Source organism: Rhipicephalus sanguineus, unplaced genomic scaffold, assembly GCF_013339695.2.
Source record: "Rhipicephalus sanguineus isolate Rsan-2018 unplaced genomic scaffold, BIME_Rsan_1.4 Seq7738, whole genome shotgun sequence".
In the NCBI taxonomy this organism is placed as follows: domain Eukaryota; kingdom Metazoa; phylum Arthropoda; class Arachnida; order Ixodida; family Ixodidae; genus Rhipicephalus; species Rhipicephalus sanguineus.
In genome coordinates, this window is record NW_023615959.1 from 3,051 (window position 1) to 15,898 (window position 12,848).

General features: G+C 47.9%; 1 non-coding gene across 1 annotated transcript; it reads left to right on the forward strand.

The window, feature by feature from the left end:
• Positions 1-3,364: 3,364 nt before the first annotated feature.
• Positions 3,365-3,436, forward strand: Trnat-ugu (transfer RNA threonine (anticodon UGU)). Its single transcript has one exon. It is a non-coding gene; the product is annotated as a tRNA-Thr (tRNA).
• Positions 3,437-12,848: the final 9,412 nt, after the last annotated feature.

The window sequence follows — 12,848 nt, forward strand, 5'->3', positions numbered from 1 at the left end:
ACACTAGCAAGGTACCCACTACGCCATAAATCACAATTTTTGTGAAGTTGGGAAGCACCTACTCAGTCATTATTCGTCATTCTGCGGAGAAGCGAGGCACCAGCTACACGTCTGTAAGGCATTATGTGCACTTTGTTGACGCGATGACTGATGATGATGGAGAATTATGGCTCAGCCCTTTGTAATGGGTGGAAAGCTTTAAACGGCCCACCAGTTACGCAATTTGCATTGGGTGACGCCCGGTCCCTATTTCTCTCTCCCGCCATGCTGTATAACATACGTTGACGTGGGACACAGGGGGGGGGGGCGAATAACTTTACTGAGACCCAGAGGAAATGGATCGTGCGCTTATGGGCTTCCTTGGCAACCAATACAAGTGCACTTGCGAGGAACCCACTACGCTATAAATCACTGTAATTTTTCAGAAGTAGGGAAGCAGGCACTATGCCATTTTTCGTCATAGGGAGAGCCGTGGTACCTGCTAAACGCATTTAAGGCATCATGCGCACTTTGTTGATGCTGTGGCTGATGACGATAAAGAATTATGGCTGAGCCCTCTGTGATGGGTTGGAAGCATTCAACAACTTACTCGTTGCGCAATTCGAATTGTGTGATGCCTGGTTACAGAATTTGCGTTGTGTGACGCTTGGTGCTTATTTCACTCTTCTACCACGCTATATTGCATATGTTAATGTGGTTCCTTCCCGACATGAAGCCTGTATAGGACCTTTTTGCAAAGCAGTTTCAAGCAACGTGACAAAGTATGTAGTGTGTGGTTGACAGCTATAACGGGTCATCTTTCCATGAATTAAAGAAAAAAGAAGCAACAGCATGGCTCAGAGGTTGAATACTGGGCTCTCACGCAGAGGGCCCAGGTTCGAACCTCGTTTCACCCTGGAATATTTTCTTATTTCGTTTTTTTTTTATTTCGAGCGATAGTAGTTACTGACACCGGCGGCGGCGGCGGACAACTGCGGCGCCAAAAGCGGGCGCTGAAATGATCTCATAACAGCTTTCGCTGTAAAACCAGCGCTGAACAGCGCTCGTTCTCTTTGGTCTTTGCCTTCATTGTATTGTGCTGTTTTATACTTTGCTTGGAAGGCCCTCCGGCCTCTAAAAGTATGCCTGTGCAAACTGTGTAAACAAGCTTTCTTTGGAAAAAATATGGGTGATTATAACGTTTAAATATCCGACATTTTTTCCTTTCCGCATTGGTCGTTAGCTGTTTATGATTGGTCAAAAATTTCTAGGTCATACACAAGGCAGCTGCTCGTAACGTGATGCAACATATGACCCCAAAATTTTCCATTGCGTAATGACCACTCATGCACGACTACATAAAAAGCAAGAAAGTAGGCTATTTTCAATACGACATATTTTTGTCATTGGTTCCTCGCCGTTCGTCAAAAATGTTCGCTGTGCCTTAAAATCGCGTGCTTGTTAGCGACGTCACGAATCTGTGAAATCTCGAGGTGTTAAAATTACGTGCGCACACTAAGCAGCGCATTACTATGCTGAACAATACCTAAACATTTCTCGGAACAGCCGGACAGTGTCTCATTGTGAATGTAATTCAAGACTACCCGCCGATCACGTTGGCAGCGGCTACTTGTCGCAGCTGGCGAGATGTATTCATATGAGTATAATAAACTTTTTCAGTTGCATAACGATGTTGAGCTGTTTTTGCGCGTGTGCAACTCTGTGAACTCATCCCTGCTGAGAGAGAGGGATAGAAATAAACAGCGCTGCGTGTGTGTGCTTCTTTGCTGTCCGTGTTGTATTTTGCCTTGTAGAAGTCAATTCGAGATGACTCAAGATCAACTAGCCTGGCCTGTCACTTCAGTCTCCTTAGTCCAGAAAACCCAGATCGCGGGATCGAACCTCGGCTGCGGCGGCCGCACTTTCAATGGAGATGAAAATGTTTGAGGCACGTGTAGAGAACCTACAGTGCGTGGTCGTGGTACACGGGAGACATTCTCCACAGTAGAAACGGAGGACAAATTTCATTATATAATTAAGTGATTGCTGTGTGGAAGTAAAAGTTCGCCTCAGTTCATGGTTTCCCAGTGCGCAGCCGACAGTGAGAACTATCGAAAGTGGGGGGGGGCTCCGCCCCCCTAACTGTTCTCAGTGGGGGGACTGGCGCCCCCCTTGACCCCCCCCACCCCCGGTAGATACGCGTATGAAAATAGGGCTTGCTTTGAATTGAGTGGCTCATCAAAAATATATATATTTTTTTAATTCCTCAGTATGTCATGTCCTATATTTCTTGTTTCCATATTTTTGCAGCCGCAAGAAGCCAAAATGAAGCGACGCTGACGTTTTTGGAGGCCAGGTATGATCAGGACATTGAAATGCGCCTGCTTAGCTATCATATCGGCCTCCAGATTCGCCAGCACGAGGATAATATCAAGCTCCTACACCAGCAGCATGCTGACAAAATCAGACTTAGAGAGGCCGAAATTGGCATGAGAAGGATGGAGACGGCGGCGCTCCTTGAGGAGAAGCGGACTAACGCAGCTTATCAAAGTTCGCAACTAGAACTCATCAAAGGCCTCATTGAAAGAATGAAAGAATAAGATAGCGCTGCAATTATGTGATTGTTGTTACAATACCTTCAGTGTGCATTTCTTTAAAGCGGGTACCAATCAGAGAAATCACCCCTGTGCTGCTTCAAAAGGTGGCCAAGCTTGATTGTATGGAGAAACAAAAACTGTCCCTTTCAATGTCCAAGTCTACAGCCAAGAGAAGTTGCGGTCAACGACAACGACAGATAGTGGTTGCCACCACCTTATGTGAAAAGCTCCGTCATGTCTCCTACTTTTCAAAGCTCCCGAGATAACCAAGTCCAGTGCACGCTCCAATAATTCATAATCAGTTCGGGTCGCCGTGCGTCACGGCATGCGCTTGGGCAATTTCATGTTTTCACTGGAATCGTAATTTGTAAAGTTGCAGTATATGGCTTCCAAACGCTGCCTTCAGGAGCAGTACTGCCAAACAAAGTAACTCCATATACTTTAATTGTACCAGTGGTATGGTTTTCGCTGAATTCAAGCAACAATCGGTATTGTGGCAGGCTTGTCCATGGTAACCACATTTATAATGTTGTGACATTGTATGTGCATTATGTCAGAACAATCAAAAAACACATTTTATTAATATTTGAACTTCAGGTACATGCTTGGGTTAATAGGTTTGGTGGCTGCAGTGCCACAGAACACTGTGCAACGACGAGAATCTTGCATTAGTTATTTATTTGTGCATTTATTTATATAAATGAACCGCCATGGCTGCGATTGGCGCTGACTAACACTCCTAGGTTTAAATGCACATATATACCCCATAAAGTGGACGGGGACGGGGGGCCGCCGTAGCTCAGTGGTAGAGCATCGGACGTGTTATTCGAAGGCCGCAGGTTCGGTCCTTGCCGGCGGCAATTTATCTTTTAGTCCACTTGACTTTCTTCACATTTATATCCCCATTATTAAAAATAACATCTTCTATACTTTACTTGGCATTATTGTCTGTTAGTTCTCATTAATATTGTGTCTAACGAAGAAAAACGAGCCCTTAAATGCCATCTTCTGTCCTTTATTTATATAAGTGTTTCAAGGAGGAGGGGCACCTTCCTCGTAACTTTAATCGTTTCATATGCTTGGCCATACAAAAAGAGGGGGGTGTGGTTATTGTTACGAATGGTGCTATCCCCTGCAGCCAATGAAAAGCCATCGTCTAGTGCTGCCAGGGCCGATGAGGCTAGATGGGTTTTACAAGGCATTTTTCCGGGAAAAGCAGCTGGGCAACACAATGTTACAGCCGATATGATTACAGATAAAAATTCAAGTTTAAGAAGCTTGCAACACTCCATACACATGCCTTTAATTCTGAAATGCACCAGCAGGTTGTGAAAGATGCATTAAATTCAGCACCATTACTTTGGCATGGTCAAAAAATCGCCGGAGTTGGCCTTTAAGGGAGAAACGGCGATGTCCGCAATGTTCGTCTGCAAATGGGGTAATGTTCCTCCCTTTTGCCGCGGAGAAACGTTCCTCCCCCGTCAAATTCAATATGGCTTAAACCAGGCTAACGAGCGAGCAATACAATTAGGCCTAGCTAGTGCATCGATTCTCGACTGATAAAGCGTATGCGGCACTGGTAATTACAAAAAACGGTCCCACTCAGCATAATATCGAACGATATGACAATAAAATCAAGCTGACAAACCTGTGATGACGACAAACTCGCGAAACGGAACGACAGAATTCACCCGTCTCGCTCGGCCAGCGAGACGGCGTTCACTTTGGAAGGAACGGATACTGCAAAGGACTTCTCACCCGGAGGCTGCATGTTAGGCTTACTGCCTTTATTTCTCGAAGCATCACACGGTGTAGCGACGTTATTCACGCGTTTACAGGGACAAAGGCCCCGACATGTGCGCTCGATGGCAGCAAAACAAATACCGGCGCAGCAGGGCATAGTTTTGATAGACAGATTTTCAACAACATATAAGTAGGTGGAGCTGTGAGAGCGCCACAGCCGTGAAGTAGGCGGTAGCTGGCGCCATCTGGAGGGATTCGAGGATACTAAAAAAATAACCTTCAGGCGGCGTGTGCTGATACTACAGAATGGCCTTTTGACGAGGTGGGCCCATTCATGGAGTACGCAAGGTTACCGGAAGGCTCACACAGAGCCTTAACTGCCTTTACATGCTAACTTTATTAATGCGCACACGTTTACTAGGTACGCGACACGCAGAGTACACACACTCACTGCATTCAATACACAAATCATTCATATTGTGGCGAAGCGTTGGAAGTCTGTAATGGGTCGCCCTCTCGAGCGCTTTCTAGTGGGTCGTCCCCTTCGGCTCTTCTCTGACAGCACGCTCCTCATGCTCAGAGTCCGCGCTCTGTCTTGACTGTCGCCGTTGTACTTCGTCGACTAGTGCCGTCAATAAACGCGTTTATATTTGGTGGAGAGTGCTGAGCCGTCCAACCAGCTTCGGTCCCCGTTCGATGCCCCTGGCGCTTCGATCCCGTACCGTGCCCTCTACCATGCCTCAAGACGCCGCCCAGCAAACGCTTCCCCCTGTATTGACACCATGCCCCGGTGCCCCGCGCATCCGCGACCCTCCTGTATTCACCGGCGCGGATGGCAGTGACGTGGAGGACTGGCTCGCGATATACGAGTGCGTGAGCGTACCCAACAAATAGGACGAGGAAGGAAAACTGAGCAACCTGGTTTTCTACCTCGCGGGTGTGGCCAGCCTGTCATACAACAACCACGCAACCGATTTCCTCACGTGGTGTGATTTCAAGACCGCCATCATCAACGTGTTTCGCCGACCTACCGTTCGTAAACTGCAAGCCGGACAGCGTTTACGTGAACGAGCTCAGCAGACCGGTGAGTCGTTTACGAGCTACATCGAAGACGACCTCGACTTGTGCAAGAAGGCCGACGTGACCATGTCTGAGTCTGACAAGATCCGCCACGTTATGAAAGGCATCGACGATGATGCCTTCACCATACTGCTCGCCAATAACCCTCGTTCGGCAGAGCGTGATCAGAGGTGATCACGCTATGCCAAAGCTACGAGGAGCTGCGCCGGCAGGGGTTGCTGACCCGTCGACCTCCATCACGTGACGCCGATCTCGCTGGCTTGTCGGCCATTTCTGATCACTCGGCCTTGCTCGCCGAGATCAAGTCATTTGTGCGCGAGGAAATTGCCGGCCAGTTTTCTCTACTGGCCTTCCCTCAGTCGCTGCATGTTGAACAGCCGTCGACCACACTGCTGCCTCCCTTACGCCGCGCTATTCAACAGGAAATCGCGGAGGTCATGCCGGAGTACCACCAGCCACCTCCGGCGCTTGCGCCACTCATTCTAAAAAAACGGCGTTTGTGGTGTCGTGACTTCTTTCTTGTGTCCTTGTTTGCACGCCCTGTCTTTTTAGAATGAATACTTACCAACTAGCTCAGCTCTCTGTTATTCTAATGCGCCACTCAGTTACGCGCAAGTTGTAGCCAGGCCACCCCCAGCGATCCCTGTGTCTGTCCCACATACTTACGCCGAAGTTGTCGCCAGACCACAGGCCTTCGAGGCGAGTGTGCCGGCTGCGTACGCCGACGTCATTCCTAGGCCACGACTGCAGCCCATCATGCAGTTTTATCAGCCGCCGCCCCGTCCACCGCGTCTTGGGCCATTGATGGGACCTACCCCAGCGAACCGATGGCGCACTTCCGACAACCACCCCATCTGCTTTGCGTGCGGTTGCGCCGGTCACGTCGCCCGCTATTGCAATCACGTGCAGTCGCCTCCAGTCGCCTCAACCATGCCAAGCCAGTCAAGCCACCCGTATTACGTTTAACCGCCGCCTATGTCACCGCCGTCTCGCCCAGCGCCCTCTACCCGCCGTTCGGGTGTACGTTTCGGGTGTACGTTTCACTGAATGATTGTCAATGGAAGCACGTGGCATTTTCGAACTCTCTACCCGCCGTTCGGGTGTACGTTTCACTGAATGATTGTCAATGGAAGCACGTGGCATTTTCGAACTCTCATTCGTTTTCGTTGTGTATGTACCATACCGAATAGATTCAAGAGCCCCCTTAGAAACGTTAATGCCTGCTGGCTGGAGTGTATTGAACTTGTGAATAAGGTATGACTCTGTATATTTTCTGTCTCTTGGGGACCGGAAGTTTGACTGAAGTATGTAAAGTTTGAGATCTTCGAAGTTGTGACCTGCTACATTAAAATGCTGTGCCACTGCTTTGGGTAACTTTTTCGCTGTGTCCGCGCGCTGCCCGTTTAATCTAACATTAACAGGTTGTCCCGTTTCGCCAATGTACCGTTTTTGACAATATGAGCATTCGATCATGTAGATAACGTTTGAACTAGTGCAGGTAAAACTAGATTTTATATGATGGACGTAATCACTTTCGGTGCTTTTAACTATAACGTCATCTTGAAGGTGCTTACAAGTCTTACATCTTGGACGAGAACAAGGTGTTATGTGGGCAGTAGAACGAGGGTTTACTTTTGCATGCACTAACATGTCCTTAAAATTCCTATTGCGGCGATACACGACCTTTGGTACTCCGGGAAACGCTTTTCTAAGGCGCTCGTTGCTCGCCAGTATTGGGTAATACTTACGGAGGATATTATTTATGTTTGGTAGCGCATTTGAGTATTTGGTTATAAATGCTGGCGGCTGGTTAGGCTTTGCTACGGGGGCCCTTTGAGCTAGTGATGATTTCCTATCTAGTTGACATGCTTCGTTGAAGACCTTGTTTAGAGCATCATGCGGGTAATTTCTTTTAACTAATGTTTCCTTTAGGTTGCTTAAATGGTTAACGTAGTCGCTGTCATCGCTACAGATCCTTCTTATACGCCTCGCCTGTCCTACAAATATCCCTTGTTTGCAGTGTCGCGGGCGATGACTAGTGTAATCTAGGTATTGCTGGCTGTCTGTTGGTTTTCTGTAAAGCGTCGTCTTTAATTTTTCTGCTTCAATAGATACCGTCGTGTCTAGGAAGTTAATTTCACTGGAAGAATGGTGCATGGTGAATTTAATACTAGAGTGAAACTTGTTACAGTGGTCAATGAATCATATCCATCATATAAAATCACGTCTATCATATAAAATCTAGTTTTACCTGCACTAGTTCAAACGTTATCTACATGATCGAATGTTCACATTGTCAAAAACGGTACATTGGCGAAACGGGACAACCTGTTAATGTTAGATTAAACGGGCATCGCGCGGACACAGCGAAAAAGTTACCCAAAGCAGTGGCACAGCATTTTAATGTAGCAGGTCACAACTTCGAAGATCTCAAACTTTACATACTTCAGTCAAACTTCCGGTCCCCAAGTCACAAGTTCAATACACTCCAGCCAGCAGGTATTACCGTTTCTAAGGGGGCTCTTGAATCTATTCGGTACGGTACATACACAACGAAAACGAGTGAGAGTTAATCCCTTCATCTTGGCATTTCGAACCTACTATTGTTAAAACGCCACGTGCTTCCATTGACAATCTAGGGATGGTAAAATTGATGAACGATTAATCGATTAAAGGTCCACAATTAATCGATTAATCATAATCTATTTCCGCCTTTCGATTAATCCAATTAATCGGTTAAAGCTATTCGATTAATTGATTACGGCAGCCCCACACCTCCCCCCTTGGCCGGAGCGCATGACTTCGAGGCGCGCTATCCTGAGACGCAAATGCCGTGCACATCGCCTTTCTTTCACTGCTTTCAATACAGCGCATATTTCTGCGCTAGCAGAAAGAGCCCGGAGCTGTCGGTGGCCACACCCCAGAGATACATATGAACTCGCCCTGAACTCCAAGCACTCCCCAAATCTTCAAGCCCGGATACGGGGCGTTTCCACCCCATCGAGGCAGAAATGAACTTTCCCTCTTCGCTCCGGCTCACAGTCTACTGCGGCTACTGCCTTCACCTCCTCTCCCTTAAGCTGGTTGAGCGTCGCCTGAGTGTACGTTGGGCTTGTGTTGCTTGCGTGCTATGTCGTGTAAATATTACACATTCGTGGTTATACTGCTACCTTTGGGATGTCATAATGCCGGGCAATCGGAAGAGGAGCACAGTGTGGTCGTTGTTTGCTGAAGATGAGAAAACGAAGACTGCAAGGTGTAATAAATGTGGCAAGCACTTCTCAAAGCCCGCGACGGAGACTCTAGGATATCACCAGCTGCACGCCAACTCTATTGACGTGCCAAAGAGCCATCTACCGAAAAAAGCTGGTAACGACGAAGCTGACAGTGTTGAAGAACCCTATCCTGACGACACCAATTCGTCTCTTCAGGTAAGTTATCAGTATCTCGCTATTTAGCCAAGAGCCATCTCCCGACGACGGGCCCCTTGTGTACAGTGTGCGAAAGTGGGAATTTTGGCACACTGGACATAAGAGGCCCGTCGTTCACACTTTCGAAAGCGGGAATTTTCGATCGTCAGCGCGTATGATAAATAGATTTGGGTCCATATCAAGCACAAACGATGCCTCTCAAGCAAAAAGATATCGGTTTTAAAGCACCCATAAAAAATGTCGATTAATCGATTAAAATTTTCCACCGAGAGCGATTAATCGATTAAAGGCTAAATCGGTTAACGATTAATCGATTAAAAATTTTAATCGACCATCCCTATGACAATCATTCAGTGAAACGTACACCCTCCCGTCGCCCCCCCCCCTCCCCCCCGCCCCCGCTTTTTGTTCTTTTTTTTTTTCGCGTTCCTTATGACTCACCCAGTCGTCGCGGTGGCCTCTCCCCCCCCCCCCCCCCTCCCACCTCTTCTCCCTTCTTTTGGAGAGGGAACGAAGCATATACACACGATAGCTAAGGAAACCAGTTCCAGCCTTGAAGAAGACAAGTCCACTTGTCGAAACGTTGGCTCGAGCACCCACCCCCTGTTTTACGGATTTTTCCATCGCAGCTTCCATCTTCCACTTCCTGCCGTTTTTCAGATGTGATGTAAAAAGATTGCAGTGCTTCCGATCTTGGAGGCAGTGCAAAACAATGTTAGGTCACAAAGCTTTCGAGGGGTGCGGGGGCGTGAGGAACAATACATCAACTGAAGTAAACCCTTATAAAAATGCCTATTGAGTAACTGTGGACAAATGATTGACGAATGGTTGAATCAATGACTTTTCAACTAAGTGTCAAATGTCGTTGAATCTTCTCAATGACTAGACAACGAAATTGTCATTGATTCTTTCCAATCAAAAGTACATGTTGAAAAATATATTGATGTTTTGTTTATTTTATGTTGTACGGTGGTTGACTTTAGGACCGGCCGCGCACGTGTGAAGGTGGGCGTGAAACTTATTACAGATAATATCACGAGCACTCCTGCCATCTTATTAAGAAACCCAGACACACATGCGCATATAGTAGGTTTATTTGTCTTTTTTTGGTAGCCGGCATACATGACAGTTAATTTCCGGCAAGCAACAAATACTCTTTCACACAATCAACGCTACAGCACTACTTGCATCACGGATGCTCTCTGTGTGTCAGCTAATGTAAAGCAAATTTTTAAGCATATGCAGAACTTGCTGCTGCAAGTAATGTAATAAATTACAAAAAATACAATTTTATATTTAAATACGACTCCACATTTTACGCAACCTTGTACAGTAATGCAGAGATGTAGCAATGGTAACTGATATTCAGAAGCGCGTGAGGCTTGCGAAGCCCCGAACTCAATGAGCAAACCCTGGCCATCCAGAGTGCCCTCGATCGGGCCCTCAAGTTTGGCCTGGGGGTCGCTACGTGGGATTAGATTACTAGCTACCTTCGGCAACGTGATTTCTCAAGCCTGTCCGTTTTAATTAGCTCTAACCGAATGACCCACTACATAACTCTTCATGCGGCAACAAAGCATTGCTGACTTCTTGCTTTAGTACCCGAAGCAACGCAGGTAACTGTAACCTCCCAGGACACGGCATACAGTGCGCAGAAACTGTACTGCAGCTGAATACACAAAGAAATCTTAATTAATGAATTACTGCGGTTTTATGCGCCAAAACCCCAATATCATTATAAGTCACTCCGTTGTGGAGAGCTCATATCCGGAAATATGACACACCTGGGGCTTTTTAACGTGCACCTAAATTGAAGTGAATGGACCTTTAGCACTTTCGCCTCCATTAAAAATGCGACCGCCGCGGCCGGGATTGAATCCGCGATCTTCGGGCCAGCAGCCGAGCACCGTAACCACTGTACCACCGCGGCGGCCCCAAAGGCAGATTCGTTTGAGGATTTAACGGTCATAAGCAGTGTTTAAGGATAGGCACCATTTATGTACCGCCGTGGAGGCAGGCCAGTAACAAAAATTGATAAACCGTTGAACTTGAACGCGATAGCGATATCCGCACGCACGCACACACGCACGCACGCGCACACACACACGAAATACGTATTGTAAAGGTAAAGGTTTGCGCCCTCTTCAACAGCACATTTATTACAACAATATTTTGTGTGTCCAATGTATACGGGTGAGTATCGCCTTGCCGATCGCTAGCCTGCCTTCGCTTCTCGGTAGAGACCCAAACCGTGCCGCAAGGAAAGCCAAAGTACGGCGCCCCATGGCAGATATCTTTATTTGCATCTACCTCGAATTTTCGCTCACGGCCAACGCTGCTTTTTCGTTCGCAACCAATGAAGCCGCCGCCGACACAGGAATTTCTGCGAAACGAGCTCTTTAACGCTATCGCGGGCATGACGTAAAAGTATCTACCTATAGATGGTGGGGGCCTCGGCGCGTAATACAGCGCCTGCCTGTACGCGGTGTCGACTAAACCATTATCTCAAACCTCACCGCATACATCTACCAGAGAAACGTGATGTACCAGCGACTATCATTCCTTTTCATTTTATTTTATTACTATCCCTGCTGTCGCAAACGCACGCCTTTGCTCCATGCAAAACACGTTGAAACTTGAACGCTTGAACTCGAGCTTGCGTGCCATGTCTTATTGCGACTAAGAAAATAACGCTAAAAGAATAATAAATTTGTTGTGTTGCATTGCGTCAACAAACATGCAGAGTGCGAAGGTCGTTAACCAGCAAGCTTTACGTAACTTTTTTAATAATAGCAATTACAGCCTAACTTCGTGACGGGCTTCGTAGCGCTGGTGCTCTATCCGGTGTATCCATCCGCGTCGTTGTGTGACGTCAGTCGAGTACGCGGAATTCGAACGTGCCGGTCGCGCTCGCCGCGCTAGTCTCCTCTCGCTATAGGCCTGACTGGCTGCCCAGGCGGCGCTGCGAAAACGGTGCTAAAAACCGCCCCCTACGATAAGTTTTTTGGTTTCGAGTAGTCAGACTGGCGGCCGCATGCAGCACTAAGCTCAGATGCGCAATGGAGCCACCGCTGTCGGTTGTGCTGCGCTTTGGATCTCGGCCAATTTCTGGCGTGGCTGAGTTCTTCAGGCCAAGCAATCTGCGTAAACGCAAGAAGCTCGTCAACGTCAAGTATGTTTACGACGTGCTGGAGATTGAAGGAACCGTTTCGGCGCGCTGCAACTCGCAAGTGCAGCGAATCTCATACGACGTTGAACTCGAGTTAAGTTTTACGAGGCATGCTCGCGCGATTAACGACAGTGCATAAACGAAAAGATTGCTGTTAAGAAAGCCGAAATGATTTGCATTACACGACGAAACGGAATCAAGAAAGGTCCAGTGACGAAGGCTAGCCGTCGGCGGCCCGAATGAGCGCATTCGCGCCGTGTGCCGTTTTCTGCCGCATTCAGTCGCAAACACACTTTTTCCCCATGCACGGTCGTAATTTTCAACATTTGCTTCTAGGGAATTCGTCAAATTCTGTCAGCGTGCGGTGGCGGTCGAGAAGCGACGGCGCGCAATGTTTACAGCCGGCTGTAAGCTGCCGGCAAAATCGTAGGCACATACGCAGGGTGACTCATGGCATCGTTTTTCTCGTTTCCCACGAAATGCCGGCTGCATATCCTCGTGATCGCCGTCGGCAGCCACGGCGTGCCGTCTGGACTGCACACAGGGAATATATACATATAAAAACGCGTGCACGCGCGTACGAAAAGTAATCAGCACGTTGCGTTGCAAACCACGTTTAGCTCGCGTACTCACTTCACGCGTCGGACGGCACGTATCCAGCGGTTCCGTCGCTCCACTTCGTACGGCTTTCAGGGGAACCAGTAAAACCGCACATTAGGATCCTTACCCCCACTTTCGAGGCAACAATAACGGCGGCGACCGCGCTTCGGGACCGCGCGCTGCTCAGAGCCGTCGCCCGGACCACCTGCTTTCGGCACGGTGTGTTGAAGCAGGGATCGCTCGTCAAAC